Here is an 11,997-nt window from a genome sequence, read left to right as displayed (position 1 = left end):
ATATTCGCACAAGTCAAAGGAATACTTCAAACCCATTCCAAGCATAACCCAACAGGAACAGGAAATCAACGGAGCATATAACACACATATGTCCACTAAATGCATTAAAATAAAAAATACAAAGGGGATAAACATCAAGAAAAATATCAAGAATACAAAGGGGATAAACATCAAGAAAAATATCAAGAATATGCATACAATCAAGGGTTATATAACAGCCATTCACACATACGTGTTTAGGGCTTTGATGCAACTTAAATATAACAGAAAAACTAACCTGAGAGAACCTGAGATGACATGATTGCAAAGGGGCCAGCCCAGCGAGAACCTTCAGTCAAATAGACTGTACTGGCATTGCCACCCAAGTGACCTGCTGAAGTGCAGCACTAGCGATGGGCTAGGTGTCTCAAGGGACGGAGGACCGAGCCCAGAGTATTATGCTACCTTGGCACTGTACAAACACGTGTGGTAGTTCCCGAGAAGGGCACTTCCCTTAAAAATCCTCTTCACATTGTGACGGTAAATTCTTCTTAACATCAACGAAAGCAAAGAGTTCTACAATCTGGCCTTAACACCTATTCTTTCGGCTGTCTGACAGTGCTCATCACTTTGTTGAACGCTAGCTGTTGTGGCGTAATGTTGGCACCGTCATGAGGCTTCATCAGTAGAGGCCTCAAGGGATGTGCAGGGTCCCCATATATGCAGTAAATCTGATATTTCACTAGTGTTGTAAGTTTGGTGCACACGTCACTTTTCCCGAAGTTTCCTGAAAGGGCATATAAAAAAAACATGCATAAAAGTTAGCACAGCCAAAGCCTATCTGCCTTTCTCTAAGCTGCAGGCATAGGAGCACCAACATGTTACACATACTTTCCTTGTGAGGGAGTTTACCGTTGGCGTGTGCCTATTCACCGCCGCCATGTTTACTGCCTGGAAACGACCCGCCTAGCTGGCAGATAATCTTATTCAGGCACATAATTGCTTGGTATTTCAGAGCATGGACACACTTCTGTCAACTGAAATATATCTTTTGGTCTCTCGACCCCCGGCAATTTGGCCGTGCCGTGGAGTAGATGAATCCCAAGCAATTTATCAGCGTGGCTCCTTTGGCGCGAGCGGCCTCAAAACAAATGAGCAATTGTGTACGGAATTTTCAGCACCCAAGTTTTGCTGAGTTTTGCTTCATACCTGCGAGAACCTCGCCAGCATTCAGCCACGTGTGGTTGTCAATATCATCCAGAATATGGAAAAGCTCGTTCAGGTGCTTTAGAACGGCGTTCGTCACGCTCTATATCGTTGCGCTGTGCCTCCTAAACAAACCTTCAAGGTCGCGCAGGCGGTTGGGATATGCAAGGTGGCGTATTGTTATGCACAGCGCCTCGTCCCCGGGTACTCTTACTTTTTGCGGGGTGTCACGGGTTCGGCGACTAGTCGACATCATCACCGAGTCCGGACAATGAGGGGGTGGCCGTTTGATGCCCGGCGTAGCCGGTAAGCAAACGCAGTGACTGAGAACGAGGCGTATTTAAGAGGTAACAACAACAAAACAACGTTTATAGTTCGATTGAACAATGCGGCAGCTTTCACAGATACATAATTCACATTCTACAAAACAATTGCGGAAAGCACATAGGAGTAAACACACTGAATTAAGTTATACATTGAATATTTCTACACGGGTCAGAACACAAGTGAGAGGCCAATTAGATACAGTCGATCAAAAGTCAGAAGGTGAACAAACATACAGTCAACCGGGAAGCGCGGCTGCAGTCCATCCCAAACACGCAGTCAGTGCGGCCCCCGAAGGCGACGTCCGTCCAGGGCAGCTTGCGGTTTTGAGGATGCGGTGCGGCGGCTCGGAGACCCGGGAGTTCGCGGCGGCAGCGTTTCCACCGACGAGCGGACTGAAGTTCGTTTCCATACGGCCCCCTTTTAAAGCCCTCGGGCGCTAGCGAGCGAGCACTCGCGGCGCCACAGCGTCGGCGTCGAAAAAACAAAACACCAAAAAGCGCAACGAGAGCACGTAGGCACCTACACTTTCACTCTGCATGGCCGCCATCTTGAGGAGGAAAAAATTAACGCACAACTAAAAAGAAGCCCCAGGCTTCGACTCTCGATTCGGTGACCTTGGAAACGCAAAAAAAGTAAAACACAACCAAAAAGCCAGTCACGTAGGCCGCAACTTCTTTCCCGCTAATGGTCAGCTCTAGACCGGCAGTATCGGGGACGAGTTTGAGCCGCCTCCGCTTTCGCAACGCGAGGGGTTGTCTACATAACTGAAAAAAAGCGTGCATGCATTCTTGCTCTTCCCGAGACACATACAAAGAAACGCGGACGCATCAGTTATATATAAACAAAAGTAATTTACAGGCTGCCGCCACTTCTGTGACACGGCCCCCCACTTTCGGAATATTATCCGATAATATTCTAGACCCACAGAAGTCGGCGAGCAGACCTGTGCACAGATATACAGCGCGTAACAGAACCTATTATATAAATCTAGCACACACACACTACAAGTCACCGTGTATACATGCACCATAACACTTGAATAAATTAATAGCGAAAATTAATAGCGCGCGACAAATCTACAGCCTGCTAAGAAAATCGGCACCGACATTGTCCTTGCCCTTTATATGCTCGACGGTAAACTGATATTCTTGGAGCAGCAAGCTCCAGCGCAGGACTCTGCTGTTTAGCTGTTTGGCTCTTTGGATGTAGCTCAGTGGTTGGTGGTCCGTCTGAACTAAGAACGGTACACCATACAGGTAGGTGGAAAACTTCTGTATTCCCCAAACTAATGCTAAGCACTCCCTCTCGATTGTGCTGTAAGCTGCTTCCCTGGGGAGCAATTTTCTGCTCGCGTATGCCACCGGGTGAAGCGTTCCGTCGTGCCGCTGCATTAGCACCGCGCCAAGGCTGGTATCAGAGGCGTCCGTGCGCAGCACAAACTGTTTGGAGAAGTCTGGCAGTCGTAGTATCGGAGGGCTTGAGACCCGTCGCTTGAGCTCTTCGAAGGCTTCCTTCCTGATGGGCCGGCGTCCACTTTACGACGTTCCTCTCTTCTTTTCTCGTCAGCTGGGTGAGGGGCTCGCTTATTCTTGCGTAGTCGGGGATGAAGTCACGGTAATACCCCGACAAGCCAAGGAAAGCGCGTACCTGACGCTTTGTTCGAGGAGTTGGCGCCGCCTGTATCTTGTCGAGCGTTTTCCCGAGTGGTGCCAGCTCACCTCTGTCAATGCGATGCCCGAGGAACTCGATGCTTTCCATCCCGAATTCGCATTTGCTTGGTCGTACTGTCAGGCCGGCCATCTCGATTCTCGCAAACAGCTGCCTCAGCCAAGAAAGATGTTCCTTCCACGTAGCACTGACAACGAGGACATCATCATAATAGTGCTGCACTCCGGGAATTCCCTCCACCACTCGTTGCATCAATCTTGAAAATACTGCCGGGGCAGTTTTTATGGCGAACGGCACGAAACGGAATTGAAAGAGACCCGATGTAGTTGAAAACGCCGTTTTGGGCTTGGACTCCTCAGTCAATGGGATTTGCAAATATCCTTTGGCAAAGTCTACCTTTGAGAAGCATTTCTTCTCTCCGGCTGCAGCGAAGACCGCGTCCGCTGTGGGCATTGGCTCCGAATCGGCAACCAGGACGTCGTTCAGGCGTCGGAAATCAATGCAACGCCGGTTCTTGCCTTCGGGTTTCTTCACCAAGAGGACCGGTGAATTGTAGGGTGACTGGGTCTTCTCGATTGTTCCCAGTCGCTCCATATGCTGCATCTCTCTTTCTACGGCTTCTCTCGTCGAAAACGGAAGTGGGTATTGTCTTACCTGGACCGGAGTGCGGGTAGTGAGGTCTAACCGGCACTCGGCCCAGTCCGTCTTGCCCGGGACGTCGGAGAAGATGCGAGAGTGTTCTGAAATCACTTCTCGGAGCTGTCTCCGTGGATCCGCCGTCAAATAATCAGAAAGCTTCACATCTCCCTCGGCTTCTGACTGTTCAAGCGTCGGAACAGGAATGGCTCCCTCGCTGTCCGATTCGGTGACGCGGCAGATCGCGTCGCACACACGTTCTGTTGGCTGGCTTTCCCGCTCTTTCTCTCTAGCCTCTTTCTTTAGTCGCAGACTCTCTATTTTTAAACGCAGAATCTCTATCTGACGTTCGTCAGCTGCCTTCGCGGCCGCGCGCTCCTGCTCCGCTCTCTCTCGGGCAAACGCCCGCTCTTCGCGCTGCTTATCTTCGACCCATTTTCTGAGCTCAGTGCTTTTCAGCCCCAACTGGCTACCCATAGCTATCAACCTTTCCAAATCCATGCTTCTTTCTCCAAGCACACTTTCAATAACACAGCCACAAGCTCAGCACAAAGCAAATCCTATTGATACACGACACCTCTATAAAGTCGGCACAGTTCAACACCTCAACAAGTCTCCCTCTCAGTTCACCACGTTCGCTTCGCATCAAACGTCCTGTCGCGGACGCCAGTTAATTGTCACGGGTTCGGCGACTAGTCGACATCATCACCGAGTCCGGACAATGAGGGGGTGGCCGTTTGATGCCCGGCGTAGCCGGTAAGCAAACGCAGTGACTGAGAACGAGGCGTATTTAAGAGGTAACAACAACAAAACAACGTTTATAGTTCGATTGAACAATGCGGCAGCTTTCACAGATACATAATTCACATTCTACAAAACAATTGCGGAAAGCACATAGGAGTAAACACACTGAATTAAGTTATACATTGAATATTTCTACACGGGTCAGAACACAAGTGAGAGGCCAATTAGATACAGTCGATCAAAAGTCAGAAGGTGAACAAACATACAGTCAACCGGGAAGCGCGGCTGCAGTCCATCCCAAACACGCAGTCAGTGCGGCCCCCGAAGGCGACGTCCGTCCAGGGCAGCTTGCGGTTTTGAGGATGCGGTGCGGCGGCTCGGAGACCCGGGAGTTCGCGGCGGCAGCGTTTCCACCGACGAGCGGACTGAAGTTCGTTTCCATACGGCCCCCTTTTAAAGCCCTCGGGCGCTAGCGAGCGAGCACTCGCGGCGCCACAGCGTCGGCGTCGAAAAAACAAAACACCAAAAAGCGCAACGAGAGCACGTAGGCACCTACACTTTCACTCTGCATGGCCGCCATCTTGAGGAGGAAAAAATTAACGCACAACTAAAAAGAAGCCCCAGGCTTCGACTCTCGATTCGGTGACCTTGGAAACGCAAAAAAGTAAAACACAACCAAAAAGCCAGTCACGTAGGCCGCAACTTCTTTCCCGCTAATGGTCAGCTCTAGACCGGCAGTATTGGGGACGAGTTTGAGCCGCCTCCGCTTTCGCAACGCGAGGGGTTGTCTACATAACTGAAAAAAAGCGTGCATGCATTCTTGCTCTTCCCGAGACACATACAAAGAAACGCGGACGCATCAGTTATATATAAACAAAAGTAATTTACAGGCTGCCGCCACTTCTGTGACACGGGGTAATCAGCGCATCAGGATTAAGGAACGCCTCCTGCAGCCTGCGGATGTCTTTTTCAAACCATCGACTAACGCACGCTCAGAGAATGAACACACAAACTAGAGAATGCTACACATCCATACACGCGCACGTTGCGAGGGATGGTTTGAGTGGTCTTGACTCTCGCAGTCTCAGACTTTTCAATTTTTCGTAATACGAAAACTTCACTGGTAATAAAGTTCAATAAAACTGTTTGCTGAGCGAGTTGGTTCATTTTGCTTGAGGGGATGCTTGTAGCGCGACAAAAACAGACAAGGGACCGAAGACGAACGAGACAGGTGCTGTCCCGTTCGTCTTCTGTCCCTTGTCTGTTTTTGTCGCGCTACCAGCATCCCCTCAAGTTCACTGGTAAAACTGAGCACCGCTGTTACCAAAAAGCATACAAAAGAAGCGGGTTCAATCCCAGCCACGGCAGCCGAATTTTGTGGAGGCGAAATTGTAGAGGCCTGTGTACTGTGCGATGTCACTGCACGTTAAAGAACCCAGGTGGTCCAAACTTCCGGAGCTCTTCACTACGGCGTCCGTCATGGCCTGAGTCACTTTGAGACGTCAAACCCCCTCAAAACGAAACCAATTAGAGAGGCTTACTTATAGCGATTTTCTGGTAATTCCTGTTACGACCACTAGGAGGCACACCGAGGCGCCTCGCTTGAGCAGACGGAAAAGACCGTTCGGAGACGCAGCGCTAAAACTCTACTCTTGCACGACGCTCCGCTGGGAACTGTGAGCGGAGCGGAAAAGAAACCAGCTCTGCTAAACTTCTGTAATATATCCACCTCTAGCAGGCCTGCGGTGAGATACCGAAGCGTCTGGCAGACGTTCTGAAAAAACAGTAGCCTTTGTAAGGCTGTCGGGCCGACACTGTGGTCTTCGAAGAACAAGTGGCGCAGGGTTCCTAGTGGGTAAGCCGGGAGCCCCCTCCCCAGGAAATCGATGCAGTTGGCAACATCGGCCATCCATCGGATAGCAAGCACACCGCACATTGCAGGCACGTGGGAAAGGCTGAATCCGCCCATGTCTATGAGAAACCGGAGGACCGCGCGCTATTGTCTCCGTCTTTCCCGCCGAAGAGAACAAGCCACGGCGCACACCGACGAGAGGATGATCAACGCGCGCTCCGCGAGGGAGAGGTGAAATCACGCAGCCACTGTTTAGCGTTCCTCAGCGGTTGTTCTGAGTTCTGCCCTCGTCCCGCAAAAACAGGTCACATCTTCAGTGCACGCAGAAACCTTAACCTCGCCTTGGCCTGGCAGGCGGAATCCACGTACGGATGGGCTGTCGGCAATGAGACGTAGCAGTGGGTCTATACAATGTTCAAAAAGCATCGGTGATAAAGGGTCCCCCTGCCTAATGCCACAGGATACAAAAAGGAGCACTGATCGCTCTATTCAATACGAAACTGGCTGAAAGGCTCGAATAAAGTGAAAGGCGCCATGCGTTGGTAAACGTCAAAGACCCCCTTCCCAAAGAAAAATATCCTGGCGTAGCGTATAAAATTCCTTGTTCCGACTGTGACTACGCATACATTGGCGAAACCGGAAACTTCGAAAGGCGGCTAAAAGAACATAGTAACGATGTACGTAACAAAAAAGTGGATTCCAACGCTATCGCCGAGCACGCTGTATCTACAGGCCATGACATCGACTGGGGTCGGGCACACGTGCTTTCAACGGAAAAGAAGCTACGCCCTCGCCTGCACTTGGAATCATTAATCATCCAAACTACTAGTCACACCCTCAACCGCAACGATGGAAATCTTAACCCAATCTACGCACGCTCCCTGCGCCCTCTTTTCAAGAATATGTAATGCCATTGAGCTACTTGCTTCATTTCAATGTGAACAAGGCTCCCGTACAGGAGCCGAAACGTCTGTTTTTGTTTTTGTTTTTCTTTGATCGGCGTTCCATCTTCATCGTAAACTCGAATAAAGTAGTCTGATTCTTGCTACAAATCAGAGGGAAAGCCGAAGGCCTGTAGGACACCTAGAAGGCATCGCTGCTCGACGCGGTCGACAGCCTTAGACGGGTCTAACGAGAAGAAGCAGCCCAGGAAGCAGCTGTCTATACGTAACCGTATCAGTAGTCCCGTGACGAAGCTAGGTGATGCATGTAACTGAAACATCATATCAGGTATGTAGGTTGTAATAAAGGGCTGATTTACGAACTTCCACTATCCTGTGGCGAAATGCAAGTGCGACAAACAGCGCGTTGAATGAATGACAGATTAAAGGAACCCAAAAAGTATATGACTAGCTCCAAAGACCACAACCTGCCGCTTCACTGCTACGAAGGACAAAGGAATGTCAGAAAGTCTGAAAAACCATGTTCGGTAAGTGCCGAGCCTTCAGAAGAAGCATGGACCAAACCACGAGGGAAATAGTTAAAGCGAAAAGGATCTTAGCTATGGGTGGCCCCTTGTCTTGCCTTATCAGGGAAAGAACGGGCGCACTTGACAAAGGGCGCCAAAAGCGATTAGCATTTCACTTTTTTCCTTGCGCATTGTATCTGTTTTCCACCTCTCGCCAAGCATCAAGCCATGTATATTTCGTGAATAAACGTGGTTGAAAGTCAGAGCGCTTTGTGTGTTCCTTCTGTGTGCGTTCGTGCCAGCGCTGTTTTAAGAAGCTCCATATGTAGCCTTCATAAAATTCGCCAAAGCTTATGAGTCGAACATCACCTGTCATGTAGGCATTGCGTAACCGTGGTGTAGACGGTGTATTAAAAGATTCCCGAGGACATCTATAGCGGTTGAACAACGACCACCGTCCTTCAAGGCCAAAGTGTTAAAAACCCGATGAGGACACAAAATTCCTCGCGTGTGTTGCACGACGTATTCACAGAACTGAATTGGGAAGAGCTTGGTGTATAAGCTATTCGTGAATACTTAGCAACCTCGGATTGCCTGACGACATCGACTTGTTACGTACCTCAGGGAATAAACTGCAACGAATGAACGAGGAACTAAAAATGCAAAGCAGAGCGTTCGGTCTAAGAAATAATTTGAAGAAAAGAAAAATAATATTCACCAATCTCAAAAAGGAACAGCAGTCGGTGGTAGGCACCCAAGCGTTGGTAGTGTTCAAGGAATACTTATACATAAGGCAGGTATTGATCGCATATCCGGACCACGAAGTGAAGAAATTAGCTGATTAAAATTGAGATGGAGTACACGCATTTGGCAGGCACTCCAGGCCATGAGCACTTTACCAGTATCCCTCAAGAGGAAAGCATATAACAGCTGTATTTGACCAGTGCTCAAATGTGGGGCAGAAACGTTGAGGCTAACGAAAATGATCGGACTTAAATTCAATGCAACGCAGTCAGCTATGCAAGGAAAATGGTAGGTGTAACATTAAGACACTACACTAGAGCTAGTATTGATAGTAATGTCGATACCATGGATAGCTTAATCACTACAGAACTATCGATAGTAAAAACAAATTGTATCTATAATTGTATCTATAGTGCTATCGATGGTTCTACAGATAGGTCTTTCGACTGTTCTATAGAAAGTACTTTTGATAGTCGTATCGATACTACTTGCTATATATTGTCACGTTGTAGTGACGGCAGTCCAGCTGTCAGGAAGACACCAGAAGGACTTGCAAACGAAGCTCTTTATTTGGGCTGACTTGCGCCCGCAAAACAACTGAATCACTCGGTAGCGGCGTAAGTAACAAGCGTGCTCGTCAATCGTCGAACTACCAATGTCCGCCGCTCGCGGCATCGCTCAATTTAAAGGCGGCAAGGAAACTTCCAGATAACAAGACAAGATCATCTACAGTAATCTAGAAAAACCTAGATGCAGCCCTTCATGGCTGCGATCAATCGAGATTAGTCTGGTCGCTTCTCGCGCCACGAACAAAAGTGATAACAGCCCTTTCCTGCAGCCTTGAGCGTGAACGAACAAACACTACAATGATACGTGGCATTACCCCCCTTCCAAAGAAGCATCGTCTCGATGCTTTATAATGAAATTAAACACGGAGAATGCTTCGAGTCCTTTAGCGTTCCTAATAAGGTGTAAGGGCAGCGGTAAAAGCTTCAAGTCTGGTCGTGTCGTCGTCGTCGTCGGTGTTGTCGTCGGTGTTGTCGTAGTTTTTGTCGTCGTATTTGTCTTCGTAGTAGTCGTCGTCGACGTAGGGATCGTCGTCGTCGTAGGGATCGTCGTCGTAGGGGTCGTCGTCGTCGCAGGGGTCGTCGTCGTCGTCGCAGGGGTCGTCGTCGTCGTCGCAGGGGTCGTCGTCGTCGTCGCAGGGGTCGTCGTCGTCGTCGCAGGGGTCGTCGTCGTCGTCGCAGGGGTCGTCGTCTTCGTAGGGGTCGTCGTTGTTGTAGGGGCCGTCGTTGTTGTAGGGGCCGTCGTTGTTGTAGGGGTCGTCGTTGTCGTAGGGGTCGTCGTTGTCGTAGGGTTCGTCGTCGTCGTAGGGTTCGTCGTCGTCGTAGGGGGCATGGTCTTCTGTTTTCGTCGATGGAGGATCTTAGTTCTTGCGCTCAGAAGTAACCTCACCTTCAGAGGCTGCTTTATTCAGTTTAACCTTCGGGGGCTGGGGAAGCGTCCACGCAATGCCTAGCCTCGGCTAGGAGATACTTAGCGCGGTGACGATGGCGACGGAGAATGCGATAGGCGGCTCGGCGACGGCGATGAGTATCCTTCCCGACGCAAAAAATCCTCGATTTCGGCTGGTCGCTGGCCGGGTCGGGGTCGTGGGGCGTCGTAAGGGAACCCTCGGATGGCCATTCTCCTGTATGGGCAGTACCGGAGAATGTGACCGGCTTCTCCCCAGTGGAAGCATTGTGGGCGGCGCTGGTCGGGTGTTCTCCACTCGACGCATTTCCTCGGCCGTGTACTACGCTCGTAGGACGGGCGAGTTGGAGCGAGAGGGCGGCGCTCCAGCGCAGCTGGCTAAGTGCGATAGGGGCTTGGGTCTCGTGGTCGAGGTACAGGACAGCGCACTGCTGCGGCGTAAGTCATGGCTGGAGGCCCCAGAGGCTACGTGGTAGGCTGGAATCAGGCCTTCCGGCGAATAACTCAAAGGGCTGGCGTCACGACTTGCAGGGGTTGTCCGGTACCTGGAAGGCTACCCAGCACCTCCACCAGATGTCACGTTGTAGTGACGGCAGTCCAGCTGTCAGGAAGACACCAGAAGGACTTGCAAACGAAGCTCTTTATTTGGGCTGACTTGCGCCCGCAAAACAACTGCATCACTCGGTAGCGGCGTAAGTAACAAGCGTGCTCGTCAATCGTCGAATTACCAATGTCCGCCGCTCGCGGCATCGCTCAATTTAAAGGCGGCAAGGAAACTTCCTGATAACAAGACAAGATCATCTACAGTAATCTAGAAAAACCTAGATGCAGCCCTTCATGGCTGCGATCAATCGAGATTAGTCTGGTCGCTTCTCGCGCCACGAACAAAAGTGATAACAGCCCTTTCCTGCAGCCTTGAGCGTGAACGAACAAACACTACAATGATACGTGGCATTACCCCCCTTCCAAAGAAGCATCGTCTCGATGCTTTATAATGAAATTAAACACGGAGAATGCTTCGAGTCCTTTAGCGTTCCTAATAAGGTGTAAGGGCAGCGGTAAAAGCTTCAAGTCTGGTCGTGTCGTCGTCGTCGTCGGTGTTGTCGTCGGTGTTGTCGTAGTTTTTGTCGTCGTATTTGTCTTCGTAGTAGTCGTCGTCGACGTAGGGATCGTCGTCGTCGTAGGGATCGTCGTCGTAGGGGTCGTCGTCGTCGCAGGGGTCGTCGTCGTCGTCGCAGGGGTCGTCGTCGTCGTCGCAGGGGTCGTCGTCGTCGTCGCAGGGGTCGTCGTCGTCGTCGCAGGGGTCGTCGTCGTCGTCGCAGGGGTCGTCGTCTTCGTAGGGGTCGTCGTTGTTGTAGGGGCCGTCGTTGTTGTAGGGGCCGTCGTTGTTGTAGGGGTCGTCGTTGTCGTAGGGGTCGTCGTTGTCGTAGGGTTCGTCGTCGTCGTAGGGTTCGTCGTCGTCGTAGGGGGCATGGTCTTCTGTTTTCGTCGATGGAGGATCTTAGTTCTTGCGCTCAGAAGTAACCTCACCTTCAGAGGCTGCTTTATTCAGTTTAACCTTCGGGGGCTGGGGAAGCGTCCACGCAATGCCTAGCCTCGGCTAGGAGATACTTAGCGCGGTGACGATGGCGACGGAGAATGCGATAGGCGGCTCGGCGACGGCGATGAGTATCCTTCCCGACGCAAAAAATCCTCGATTTCGGCTGGTCGCTGGCCGGGTCGGGGTCGTGGGGCGTCGTAAGGGAACCCTCGGATGGCCATTCTCCTGTATGGGCAGTACCGGAGAATGTGACCGGCTTCTCCCCAGTGGAAGCATTGTGGGCGGCGCTGGTCGGGTGTTCTCCACTCGACGCATTTCCTCGGCCGTGTACTACGCTCGTAGGACGGGCGAGTTGGAGCGAGAGGGCGGCGCTCCAGCGCAGCTGGCTAAGTGCGATAGGGGCTTGGGTCTCGTGGTCGA

General features: G+C 50.9%; 1 long non-coding RNA gene across 1 annotated transcript; it reads right to left on the bottom strand.

The window, feature by feature from the left end:
* Window positions 1–1,524: 1,524 nt before the first annotated feature.
* Window positions 1,525–5,321, bottom strand: LOC149344936 (uncharacterized). The gene is made up of 2 exons (XR_016283237.1): window positions 4,759–5,321; window positions 1,525–1,855 (listed from the first exon to the last, which is right to left on the bottom strand). It is a non-coding gene; the product is annotated as an uncharacterized LOC149344936 (long non-coding RNA).
* Window positions 5,322–11,997: the final 6,676 nt, after the last annotated feature.

Source organism: Amblyomma mixtum, chromosome 5 (assembly GCF_055824585.1).
Source record: "Amblyomma mixtum isolate Tamu chromosome 5, ASM5582458v1, whole genome shotgun sequence".
NCBI lineage: Eukaryota > Metazoa > Arthropoda > Arachnida > Ixodida > Ixodidae > Amblyomma > Amblyomma mixtum.
Note: the sequence above shows the minus strand (reverse complement) of the source record. Positions and strands in the feature narration are given on the sequence as shown.